The 12,398-nt window shown below is 37.4% G+C and overlaps 1 protein-coding gene across 2 annotated transcripts in view; it reads right to left on the reverse strand.

Moving 5' to 3' along the window:
• Positions 1-12,398, reverse strand: part of LOC133546671 (phosphorylase b kinase regulatory subunit beta-like) — a 95,890-nt gene that overhangs the window by 82,984 nt on the left and 508 nt on the right. For both annotated transcript variants that reach the window (XM_061892471.1, XM_061892462.1), the window contains exon 2: positions 9,150-9,243. The gene's annotated coding sequence lies outside the window, so the exon portion shown is untranslated. The remainder of the gene's footprint in view (positions 1-9,149; positions 9,244-12,398) is intronic.

Raw genomic sequence — 12,398 nt, forward strand, 5'->3', positions numbered from 1 at the left:
AGTAGTTTTTCAGCAAGCAATTAGTGTGCTTATGTTAGCCAGCGATTAATGCGGTAGTTGTCAGTTAGAAATTAGCGTGCTAATTTTTAGACAGCTCTTAACGTTCAATGTTAGCTAGCAAATAATTTGGCATTTGTTAGGTAGTGATTAGCGTTCTAATTGTTAAATAGCGATTAGCAGGCTAGTTGTTAACTAGCGATTAAGGCGGTAGTTGTCAGCTAGCAATTACTCTGCTAATTGTTAACGGGCTATTTGTTAGCTTGCCATTCATGTGGCAGTTGTCAGCTAGCGATTAGCGTGGTAATTGTTAGCTAGCGATTAGCATGCCAGTTGATAGCCAGCGATGAATGTGGTAGTTTTTCAGCTAGCAACATGAGTGATAATTTTTAACTAGCGACTAACGGGCTATTTCTTAACTAGCGATTCATGCGACAGTTGTAAGCTAACGACTAGCGTGTCATTTTGTGAGCAGGCTATTTGATAACTAGCGATTCATTCGGTAGTTTTCTGCTAGCGATTAGCGTGATAATTTTTAGCTAAGGATTAGCATGCTAGTTGATAGATAGCGGTTATTGCGGTAGTTTTTTAGCTAGCAACTAACATGCTAATTGTTAGCTAGCGATTAGCATGCTAATTGTTAACTAGAAATTAAAGCGGTAGTTGTCAGCTAGCAATTAGCCTGCTAATTGTTAGCAGGCTATATGTTAGCTAGATATTCACGCGGCAGTTGTCAGCTAGCGATTAGAGAGCTTATTGTTAGTTAGCGATGCTAGCTGATAACTAGCGATTAATGCAGTATTTTTTAGCTAGTAACTAAAGTACTAAATGTTTGCTAGAGATTAGCAGGCTATTTGTTAGCTAGCAATTGATGTGGTATGCAGGAGTTGTCAGCCAGCGATTAAAGTGCCGAATGTTAGCAGGTTATTTGTTAGAGAGCAATTCATGCGGCAGTTGTCAGGTAGCGATTAGCATGCTAAGATAGATAGATAGATAGATAGATAGATAGATAGATAGATAGATAGATAGATAGATAGATAGATAGATAGATAGATAGATAGATAGATAGATGGGTCTTTATTGTCATTGCACAAGTACAACAAAGCAGGCTATTTTTACCTAGCAATTCACGTGGCAGTGGTCAACTGGCGATTAGCGTGCTAATTGTTAGCTAGCGATTCGAATGCCAGTTGATAGTTAGCGACTAATGCTTGCTGTCAACTAGCAACTAGCGTGGTAATTGTTAGCTAGCGATTAGCGGGCTATTTGTTAACTAGAAGTTAGTGCGGCAGTTGTCAGCTAGCGATTAGCATGCTAATTTTTAGCAGGCTATTTTTTAACTAGCGATTCATGTGGCAGTGGTCAACTCACGATTAGTGTGCCAATTGTTAGCTAGCGATTCGAATGCCAGTTGATAGCTAGCGACTAATGCTAGCTATCAACCAGCGCGGTAATTGTTAGCTAGCGATTAGTGGGCTATTTGTTAGCTATATATTAGCTCGGCAGTTGTCAGCTAGCGATTAGCATGCTAATTTTTAGCAGGGTATTTTTACCTAGCGATTCATGTGGCAGTGGTCAACTAGCGATTAGCGTGCTAATTGTTAGCTAGCGATTCGAATGCCAGTTGATAGCTAGCGACTAATGCTAGCTGTCAACTAGCAACTAGCGTGGTAATTGTTAGTTAGCGATTAGCGGGCCATTTGTTAACTAGAGATTAGTGCGGCAGTTGTCAGCTAGCGATTAGCATGCAAATGTTTAGCGGGCTATTTTTTAACTAGCGATTCATGTAGCAGTGGTCAACTCACGATTAGTGTGCCAATTGTTAGCTAGCGATTTGAATGCCAGTTGATAGCTAGCGACTAATGCAAGCTATCAACTAGTGCGGTAATTGTTAGCTAGCAATTAGCGGGCTATTTGTTAGCTATAGATTAGTTCGGCAGTTGTCAGCTAGCGATTAGCATGCTAATTTTTAGCAGGGTATTTTTACCTAGCGATTCATGTGGCAGTGGTCAACTAGCGATTAGCGTGCTAATTGTTAGCTAGCGATTCGAATGCCAGTTGATAGTTAGCGACTAATGCTAGCTGTCAACTAGCAACTATCGTGGTAATTGTTAGCTAGCGATTCGCTAGCTATTTGTTAACTACAGATTAGCGCGGCAGTTGTCAGCTAGCGATTAGCATGCTAATTTTTAACAGGCTATTTTACCTAGCGATTCATGTGGCAGTGGTCAACTAGCGATTAGCGTGCTAATTGTTAGCGAGCGATTCCAATGCCAGTTAATAGCTAGCGACTAATGCGGTAGTTTTACAGCTAGCAACTAGCGTGGTAATTGTTAGCCAGCGATTAACGTGGCAGTTGTCGGCTAGCGATTAGCAGCTAATTGTTAGCAGGCTATTTATTAGCTAGCGATTCATGCGGCAGCTGTCAGCTAGCGATTATCGTGTTAATTGTTAGTTAGCGATTAGCATGCTAACTGATACCCAGTTGACAGATTGGTTTAGCAGGAAGTCAGAATCGGGGTTTATGTCTTTTAAGCAGAGGATGAATAAATGAAAACATATAAACACAAAGAAACCTGAGAAGAAGTATTCTCTGCAGGTTTAGTGGCAGGAAGTTATGTCTGTGCTCCAAAGGCGAGCGCGGTATTACAGTATATTGATATCGTTTTATCGCCCAGCTCCTAACCACAATAAGGTATCGTATTGTAACTCAAGATTGGTGACTCGAACTCCTTTACTTATTTCAACATGCATAAGACAGAATACACGCAGTATTTGCTGACAGGTCGAGCTCACATAAGTCAGGTTGATGCATAACAAAAACTGCCGACAGGAAGTGGCGGGTGACCAAATTCACAACACGGCGCAAAATGTCAGACCTTGTTGTGTAGCGATTATTTTCACTCATCTAGACGGGGGCCCAGCATTTGGGGGGTGCAAAGCGAGGGCAATGTAATTGCCACTTCGGGGGACGAGCTGAGGGGGCAGCGGTTCTCTGCGATGGCGGTGACGGCGAGATAAACACATCGGGATTTAATATTCAGCTGAGCGCCCTCGCTCTCTTCCTGCCGACTCGCAATCAGACGGCGGCGACCTGGCCGATGACACGCCGGGGGGGCGTTGTGACAAAGGCGGGCTGTAAAACCCCGCGGGTGGAACAAGAGAAGGACAACAGGTCAGGTGTGCGTCATCCTGAAAGGTGCTGGCGACCACCTCGACAGACGGTTACTTCCTTACGTGCGATAATGAGGGGCGGCCATGTCCTGCACGCTACGCAAAAGAAAAGTGACAGGAAGTGTTTGTCGCCCGTCTACGCTGCAAACAAAAACACAGTCTGGCGATAATGCCAAGGAGGAGCTAGACCTCGAAGACCCTTAATCTCCTTCTGTTTCCATATGAGTTGGGAAATTGTGTTAGATGTAAATATATGCTACGAAGACAACATATTTGATGTTCAAACTCATAAACTTTATTTTTTTTTTGCAAATAATAATTAACTTAGAATTTCATGGCTGCAACACGTGCCAAAGTAGTTGGGAAAGGGCATGTTCACCACTGTGTTACATCACCTTTTCTTTTAACAACACTCAATAAACGTTTGGGAACTGAGGAAACTAATTGTTGAAGCTTTGAAAGTGGAATTCTTTCCCATTCTTGCTCCAGTCGTTCAACAGTCCGGGGTCTCCACTGTCCTATTTTACGCTTCATAATGCGCCACACATTTTCCATGGGAGACAGGTCTGGACTGCAGGCGGGCCAGGAAAGTACCCGCACTCTTTTTTTTTACAAAGCCACGCTGTTGTAACACGTGTTGAATGTGGTTTGGCATTGTCTTGCTGAAATAAGCAGGGGCGTCCATGATAACGTTGCTTGGATGGCAACATATGTTGCTCCAAAACCTGTATGTACCTTTCAGCATTAATGGTGCCTTCACAGATGTGTAAGTTACCCATGCCTTGGGCACTAATGCACCCCCATACCATCACACATGCTGGCTTTTACACTTTGCGTCGATAACAGTCTGGATGGTTCGCTTCCCCTTTGGTCCGGAAGACACAATGTCAAATATTTCCCAAAACAATTTGAAATGTGGACTCGTCAGACCACAGAACACTTTTCCACTTTGCATCAGTCCATCTTAGATGAGCTCGGGCCCAGAGAAGCCGGCGGCCTTTCTGGGTGTTGTTGATAAATGGGTTTGGCTTTGCATAGTAGAGCTTTAACTTGCACTTACAGATGTAGCGACCAACTGTAGTTACTGACAGTGGTTTTATGAAGTGTTCCTGAGCCCATGTGGGGATATCCTTTACAGACTGATGTGGGGTTTTTGATGCAGTACCGCCTGAGGAATCAAAGGTCCGTAATATCATCGCTTACGTGCAGTGATTTCTCCTGATTCTCTGAACTTTTTCATGATTTTACGGACCGTAGATGGTAAAATCCCGAAATTCCTTGCAATAGCTTGTTGAGACAATTTGCTCACACATTTGTTCACAAAGTGGTGACCCTCGCCCCATCCTTGTTTGTGAATTACTTAGCATTTCATGGAAGCTGCTTTTATACCCAATCATGGCACCCACCTGTTCCCAATTAGCCTGCACACCTGTGGGATGTTCCAAATAAGTGTTTGATGAGCATTCCTCAACTTTATCAGTATTTAATGCCACCTTTCCCAACTTCTTCGCCACATGTTGCTGGCATCAAATTCTAAAGTTAATGATTATTTGCACCAAAAAACAAAGTGTTTATGAGTTTGAACATCAAATATGTTGTCTTTGTAGCATATTCAACTGAATATGGCTTGAAAAGGATTTAAAAATCATGGTATTCTGTTTATATTTACATCTAACACAAAGGTTAAAACTTCCGATTAGTTTCTCGCAGTGGACATTCGAGTTCTGCCTCGCAGGAAATATTTTAGAAGAAAAATGTGCAAGTTTGACAAGAGAAAAGACAAAATCAGCCCCTTGTCTGCCAGCTGTTTGCCAATGATGAAGATTCATGATTATATCATTTATATTGTATTCATCATAAATTTCTGACTGCAGTCGCTGACAATCCACTGAAGTTTCAGGCGTGGCGTCAAACTGCAGCTTTCTGCGGGGGAAGTGATGGCGGCGTGGCCGCCATTACGCCGATCGATTGGGGTTAACGATCGGCGCTCAGGTGATCAATCAAGGCATGCCTTTGATTAATGGCGGGAGGGGAAAAAAAGCGAACGGCGGACGAGTCGGGCCGGGATATGAAGGGCCGGCTGCTGACGTGTAATCTGATGGATTGCTGCATTGATCAGGCCGGCGGCGCCATCGACACGTTCGCCATTTTGTGTGCCACCGTCGATGACTTAGAAAGTCATGGAGAGAAGAAGCGACGCTAGCTGACAGCACGAAGGATGCGACTCTTCGGGCACCTAACCAATCCATCGTGAATCCATTCTGGAGTCAAACCGGTTCTCGCCAAAATAATAATAGTAATGACAGATTTTATTTGTAAAAAAGACTTTACATTGAGCAAACAACCTCAAAGCGCCACAGTGTATTAAAAAATAACAATAAATAAAAAGATAATACAAATAAATACAAATAAAATTATAACAGCCAAAAAGCTAGAACTTGTATGCATATATCTTTAAAAAAAAGAGGCTTTTTTATTTATTTAAATGAAGCATTTTGAGGCCTTTAAAAAAAAAAAAAATTCACAGTCTGTGGTGCCCTCAGGTGGTCAGGAATTTCAACATCTACGCTCCATAATATCATCAAAAGGTTCAGAGAATCTGGAGAAATCACTCCACGTAAGCGGCATGGCCGGAAACCAACATTGAATGACCGTGACCTTCCATCCCTCAGACGGCACTGTTTCAAAAACCGACATCAGTCTCTAAAGGATATCACCACATGGGCTCAGGAACACTTCGGAAAACCACTGTCACTAAATACAGTTTGTCGCTACGTCTGTAAGTGCAAGTTAAAGCTCTACTATGCAAAGCGTCAAACCGGTTCTCGCCAAAATAATAATAATAATGATAGATTTTATTTGTAAAAAAGACTTTACATTGAGCAAACAACCTCAAAGCGCCACAGTGTATTAAAAAATAATAATAAATAAAAAGATAATACAAATAAATACAAATAAAATTATAACAGCCAAAAAGCTAGAACTTGTATGCATATATCTTAAAAAAAAAGAGGCTTTTTTTATTTATTTAAATGAAGCGTTTTGAGGCCTTTTTAAAAAAAAACAAAAAAACATTCACAGTCTGTGGTACCCTCAGGTGGTCAGGGATTTCAACATCCACGCTCCATAATATCGTCAAAAGGTTCAGAGAATCTGGAGAAATCACTCCACGTAAGCGGCATGGCCGGAAACCAACATTGAGTGACCTTGACCTTCCATCCCTCAGACGGCACTGTTTCAAAAACCGACATCAGTCTCTAAAGGATATCACCACATGGGCTCAGGAACACTTCGGAAAACCACTGTCACTAAATACAGTTTGTCGCTACGTCTGTAAGTGCAAGTTAAAGCTCTACTATGCAAAGCGTCAAACCGGTTCTCGCCAAAATAATAACAATAATGATAGATTTTATTTGTAAAAAAGACTTTACATTGAGCAAACAACCTCGGAGCGCCACAGTGTATTAAAAAATAATAATAAATAAAAAGATAATACAAATAAATACAAATAAAAAATATAACAGCCTAAAAGCTAGAACTAGTATGCATATATCTTAAAAAAGAGGCTTTTTTATTTATTTAAATGAAGCGTTTTGAGGCCTTTTTAAAAAAAAAAGAAGCATTCAGTCTGTGGTGCCCTCAGGTGGTCAGGGATTTCAACATCTACGTTCCATAATATCATCAAAAGGTTTAGAGAATCTGGAGAAATCACTCCACGTAAGCGGCATGGCCGGAAACCAGCATTGAATGACCGTGACCTTCCATCCCTCAGACGGCACTGTATCAAAAACCGACATCAATCTCTAAAGGATATCACCACATGGGCTCAGGAACACTTCGGAAAACAACTGTCACTAAATACAGTTTGTCGCTACGTCTGTAAGTGCAAGTTAAAGCTCTACTATGCAAAGCGTCAAACCGGTTCTAGCCAAAATAATAATAATAATGATAGATTTTATTTGTAAAAAAGACTTTACATTGAGCAAACAACCTCAAAGCGCTACAGTGTATTAAAAAAATAATAATAAATAAAAAGATAATACAAATAAAAAATATAACAGCCAAAAAGCTAGAATTAGTATGCATATATCTTAAAAAAAGAGCCTTTTTTATTTATTTAAATGAAGCGTTTTGAGGCCTTTAAAAAAAAAAGCATTCACAGTCTGTGGTACCCTCAGGTGGTCAGGGATTTCAACATCTACGTTCCATAATATCATCAAAAGGTTCAGAGAATCTGGAGAAATCACTCCACGTAAGAGGCATGGCCGGAAACTATCATTGAATGACCGTGACCTTCCATCCCTCAGACGGCACTGTATCAAAAACCGACATCAATCTCTAAAGGATATCACCACATGGGCTCAGGAACACTTCGGAAAACAACTGTCACTAAATACAGTTTGTCGCTACGTCTGTAAGTGCAAGTTAAAGCTCTACTATGCAAAGCGTCAAACCGGTTCTCGCCAAAATAATAATAATAATGATAGATTTTATTTGTAAAAAAGACTTTACATTGAGCAAACAACCTCAAAGTGCTACAGTGTATTAAAAAAATAATAATAAATAAAAAGATAATACAAATAAAAAATATAACAGCCAAAAAGCTAGAATTAGTATGCATATATCTTAAAAAAAGAGCCTTTTTTATTTATTTAAATGAAGCGTTTTGAGGCCTTTAAAAAAAAAAGCATTCACAGTCTGTGGTGCCCTCAGGTGGTCAGGGATTTCACATCTATGCTCCATAATATCGTCAAAAGGTTCAGAGAATCTGGAGAAATCACTCCACGTAAGCGGCATGGCCGGAAACCAACATTGAATGACCGTGACCTTCCATCCCTCAGACGGCACTGTATCAAAAACCGACATCAATCTCTAAAGGAACTCAGGAACACTTCGGAAAACCACTGTCACTAAATACAGTTTGTCGCTACATCTGTAAGTGCAAGTTAAAGCTCTACTATGCAAAGCGAAAGCAATTTATCAACAACATCCAGAATTGCCGCCGGCTTCTCTGGGGCCGAGATCATCAAAGATGGACTGATGCAAAGTGGAAAAGTGTTCTGTTGTGTGACGAGTCTACATTTCAAATTGATTTTGGAACTATTTGACATCGTGTCATCCGGACCAAAGGGGAAGCGAACTATCCAGACTGTTATGGAGGCAAAGTGTAAAAGCCAGCATGTGTGATGGTATGGGGGTGCATTAGTGCCCAAGGCATGGGTAACTTACGCATCTGTGAAGGCACCATTAATGCTGAAAGGTACATACAGGTTTTGGAGCAACATATGTTGTCATTTAAGCAATGTTATCATGGACGCCCCTGCTTATTTCAGCAAGACAATGCCAAACCACATTCAATACGTGTTACAACAGCGTGGCTTCGTTAAAAAAGAGTGCGGGTACTTTCCTGGCCCGCCTGCAGTCCAGACCTGTCTCCCATGGAAAATGTGTGAAGCGTAAAATAGGACAGCGGAGACCCCGGACTGTTGAAGGACTGAAGCTCTACATAAAACAAGAATGGGAAAGAATTCCACTTTCAAAGCTTCAACAATTAGTTTCCTCAGTTCCCAAACGTTTATTGAGTGTTGTTCAAAGAAAAGGTGATGTAACACAGTGGTGAACATGCCCTTTCCCAACTACTTTGGCACATATTGCTGCCATGAAATTCTAAGTTAATTATTACTTGCAAAAAAAAATAAAGTTTGATTTTGAACATCAAATATGTTGTCTTTGTAGCATATTCAACTGAATATGGCTTGAAAATGATTTGCAAATCATTGTATTCTGTTTATATTTACATCTAACACAATTTCCCAACTCATATGGAAACGGGGTTTGTACCATTTACACATTGTGACAACTTCACTGCTTTGGGGGTTTGTACACACACACACATACATATATATATATATAACATATATATACATTTATACATGTACACACACACAGTATTTTGCATAAATGTGTGTGTGTGTTACCTTCACAAGTTCCTTCTGAGGCCAGATCTGAATGGGCTCCACCTGCTGCGGCGTCTGAGTCTGGATGCCGTAAGTATTCAGAAACACCTGCAATCTACACACACACACACACACACACACACACACACACACACACACACACATACACACACACACACACGCACCAAAAAAATCAGTATTAGTAGTATTTCTCACTTTGATGTGTTTTAATTATTAATGGCTATGAAGGAGTTGACGATAAGTGATGTTAATAATAAAAACAAATGTGATTAATTTGTTGTTTTTTTATTTATCATTATTGCTATTAATATTACTGTTGTTATGAAAAAATATTATTGCTATTATTGACTTGTTTAGCCTTGCATTAAATGTGTTGTACTTCTGTATTGCTCCGTTAATTTGTGTTTTAAATTCAGTTTTTTATTTTTTTTTATTTTAGTTGATTCTAAGCCATTGTTGTGTAAATTCCATACAATAAATTATTCAAAAGAATGAAGAATATTTTTTCCTAATACAACAATAAAACTATGTAGATATGTAAACATACTGGACTTTAAAGGGTTAAACCCCAAAATAACAATATTTGTATTTTAAAGCTTGAAGAGATTGACTCCTTCATAGTAGAATACATACAATGTATAAACATATATATATAAAATTTATTTTCATATTTTTACATCAGTTTTTGGACAAATAGCCCTTTTTTTTTTCAATTCTCACTTCAATTATGATTGTTTTTGTTAATCCCACACAGTAAACTAATTCTGAATGCACAGAAATCAAAGTAAACTAAGTATGAATGCACATAAATCAAAGTAAACAAAGTGTTAATAAAGAGAAATCAAAGTGAACAAAGTGTTAATGCAGAGAAATCAAAGTAAACAAAGTGTTAATTCACAGAACTCAAAGTAAACAAAGTATGAATGCACAGAACTCAAAGTAAACAAAGTGTTAATTCACAGAACTCAAAGTAAACAAAGTATGAATGCACAGAAATCGAAGTAAACAAAGTGTTAATGCAGAGAAATCAAAGTGAACAAAGTGTTAATTCACAGAACTCAAAGTAAACAAAGTATTAATGCACAGAAATCACAGTAAACAAAGTATTAATGCACAGAAATCAACATAAACAAAGTGTTTATTCCCAGAAATCAACGTAAACAAAGTATGAACGCACAGAAATCAAAGTAAACCAATTATGAATGCACAGAAATCAAAGTAAACAAAGTGTGAATGCACATATATCAAAGTAAACAAAGTGTTAATTCACAGAACTCAAAGTAAACAAAGTATGAATGCACAAAAATCACAGTAAACAAAGTGTTAATGCACAGAAATCAACGTAAACAAAGTATTAATGCACAGAAATCAAAGTAAACAAAGTGTTAATGCAGAGAATTCAAAGTAAACAAAGTGTTAATTCACAGAAATCAAAGTAAACCAAGTATGAATGCACATAAATCAAAGTAAACTAAGTGTTAATGCACATAAATCAAAGTAAACTAAGTGTTAGTGCACATAAATCAAAGTAAACAAAGTATAAATGCACAGAAATCAAAGTTAAAAAAGTATGAATGCATGTAAATCAAAGTAAACAAAGTATGAATGCACAGAAATCAAAGTGTTAATTCACAGAACTCAAAAGTAAACAAAGTATGAATGCACAGAGATCAAAGTAAACAAAGTATCAATGCACACAAATCAAAACAAACAAAGTGTTAATGCAGAGAAATCAAAGTAAGAAAAAGTGTTAATTCACAGAAATCAAAGTAAACAAAGTATTAATGCACATAAATCAAAGTAAACAAAGTGTTAATGCACAGAAATCAACGTAAACAAAGTATTAATGCACAAAAATCAAAGTAAACAAAGTGTTAATGCAGAGAAATCAAAGTAAACAAAGTGTTAATCCACAGAAATCAAAGTAAACCAAGTATGAATGCACATAAATCAAAGTAAACTAAGTGTTAATGCACATAAATCAAAGTAAACTAAGTGTTAATGCACATAAATCAAAGTAAACAAAGTATAAATGCACAGAAATCAAAGTTAAAAAAGTATGAATGAATGTAAATCAAAGTAAACAAAGTATGAATGCACAGAAATCAAAGTAAACAAAGTATCAATGCACACAAATCAAAACAAACAAAGTGTTAATGCAGAGAAATCAAAGTAAGAAAAAGTGTTAATTCACAGAAATCAAAGTAAACAAAGTATTAATGCACATAAATCAAAGTAAACAAAGTATGAATGCACAGAAATCAAGGTTAAAAAAGTATGAATTTACAGAAATCAAAGTAAACAAAGTGTTAATGCAGAGAAATCAAAGTAAACAAAGTGTTAATTCACAGAAATCAAAGTAAACCAAGTATGAATGCACATAAATCAAAGTAAACTAAGTGTTAATGCACATAAATCAAAGTAAACTAAGTGTTAATGCACATAAATCAAAGTAAACAAAGTATAAATGCACAGAAATCAAAGTTAAAAAAGTATGAATGCATGTAAATCAAAGTAAACAAAGTATGAATGCACAGAAATCAAAGTGTTAATTCACAGAACTCAAAAGTAAACAAAGTATGAATGCACAGAAATCAAAGTAAACAAAGTATCAATGCACACAAATCAAAACAAACAAAGTGTTAATGCAGAGAAATCAAAGTAAGAAAAAGTGTTAATTCACAGAAATCAAAGTAAACAAAGTATGAATGCACAGAAATCAAGGTTAAAAAAGTATGAATTTACAGAAATCAAAGTAAACAAAGTGTTAATGCACATAAATCAAAGTAAACAAAGTGTTAATGCACATAAATCAAAGTAAACAAAGTATTAATGCACAAAAATCAAAGTAAACAAAGTATTAATGCACAAAAATCAAAGTAAACAAAGTATCAATGCACACAAATCAAAACAAACAAAGTGTTAATGCACAGAAATCAAAGTAAACAAAGTGGGTAATTCAAAGAAGTCAAAGTAAACAAATTATGAAAGCACAGAAATGAAAGTAAACAAAGTGTTAATTCACAGAAATCAAACTAAACAAAGTATGAATGCACAGAAATCAAAGTAAACAAAGTGTTAATGCACAGAAATCAAAGTAAACAAAGTGTTAATTCACAGAACTCAAAGTAAACAAAGTATGAATGCACAAAAATCACAGTAAACAAAGTGTTAATGCACAGAAATCAACGTAAACAAGGTATTAATGCACAGAAATCAAAGTAAACAAAGTGTTAATGCAGAGAAATC

The sequence above is a fragment of the Nerophis ophidion genome, linkage group LG02, assembly GCF_033978795.1.
Source record: "Nerophis ophidion isolate RoL-2023_Sa linkage group LG02, RoL_Noph_v1.0, whole genome shotgun sequence".
Taxonomy (NCBI): Eukaryota; Metazoa; Chordata; class Actinopteri; order Syngnathiformes; family Syngnathidae; genus Nerophis; species Nerophis ophidion.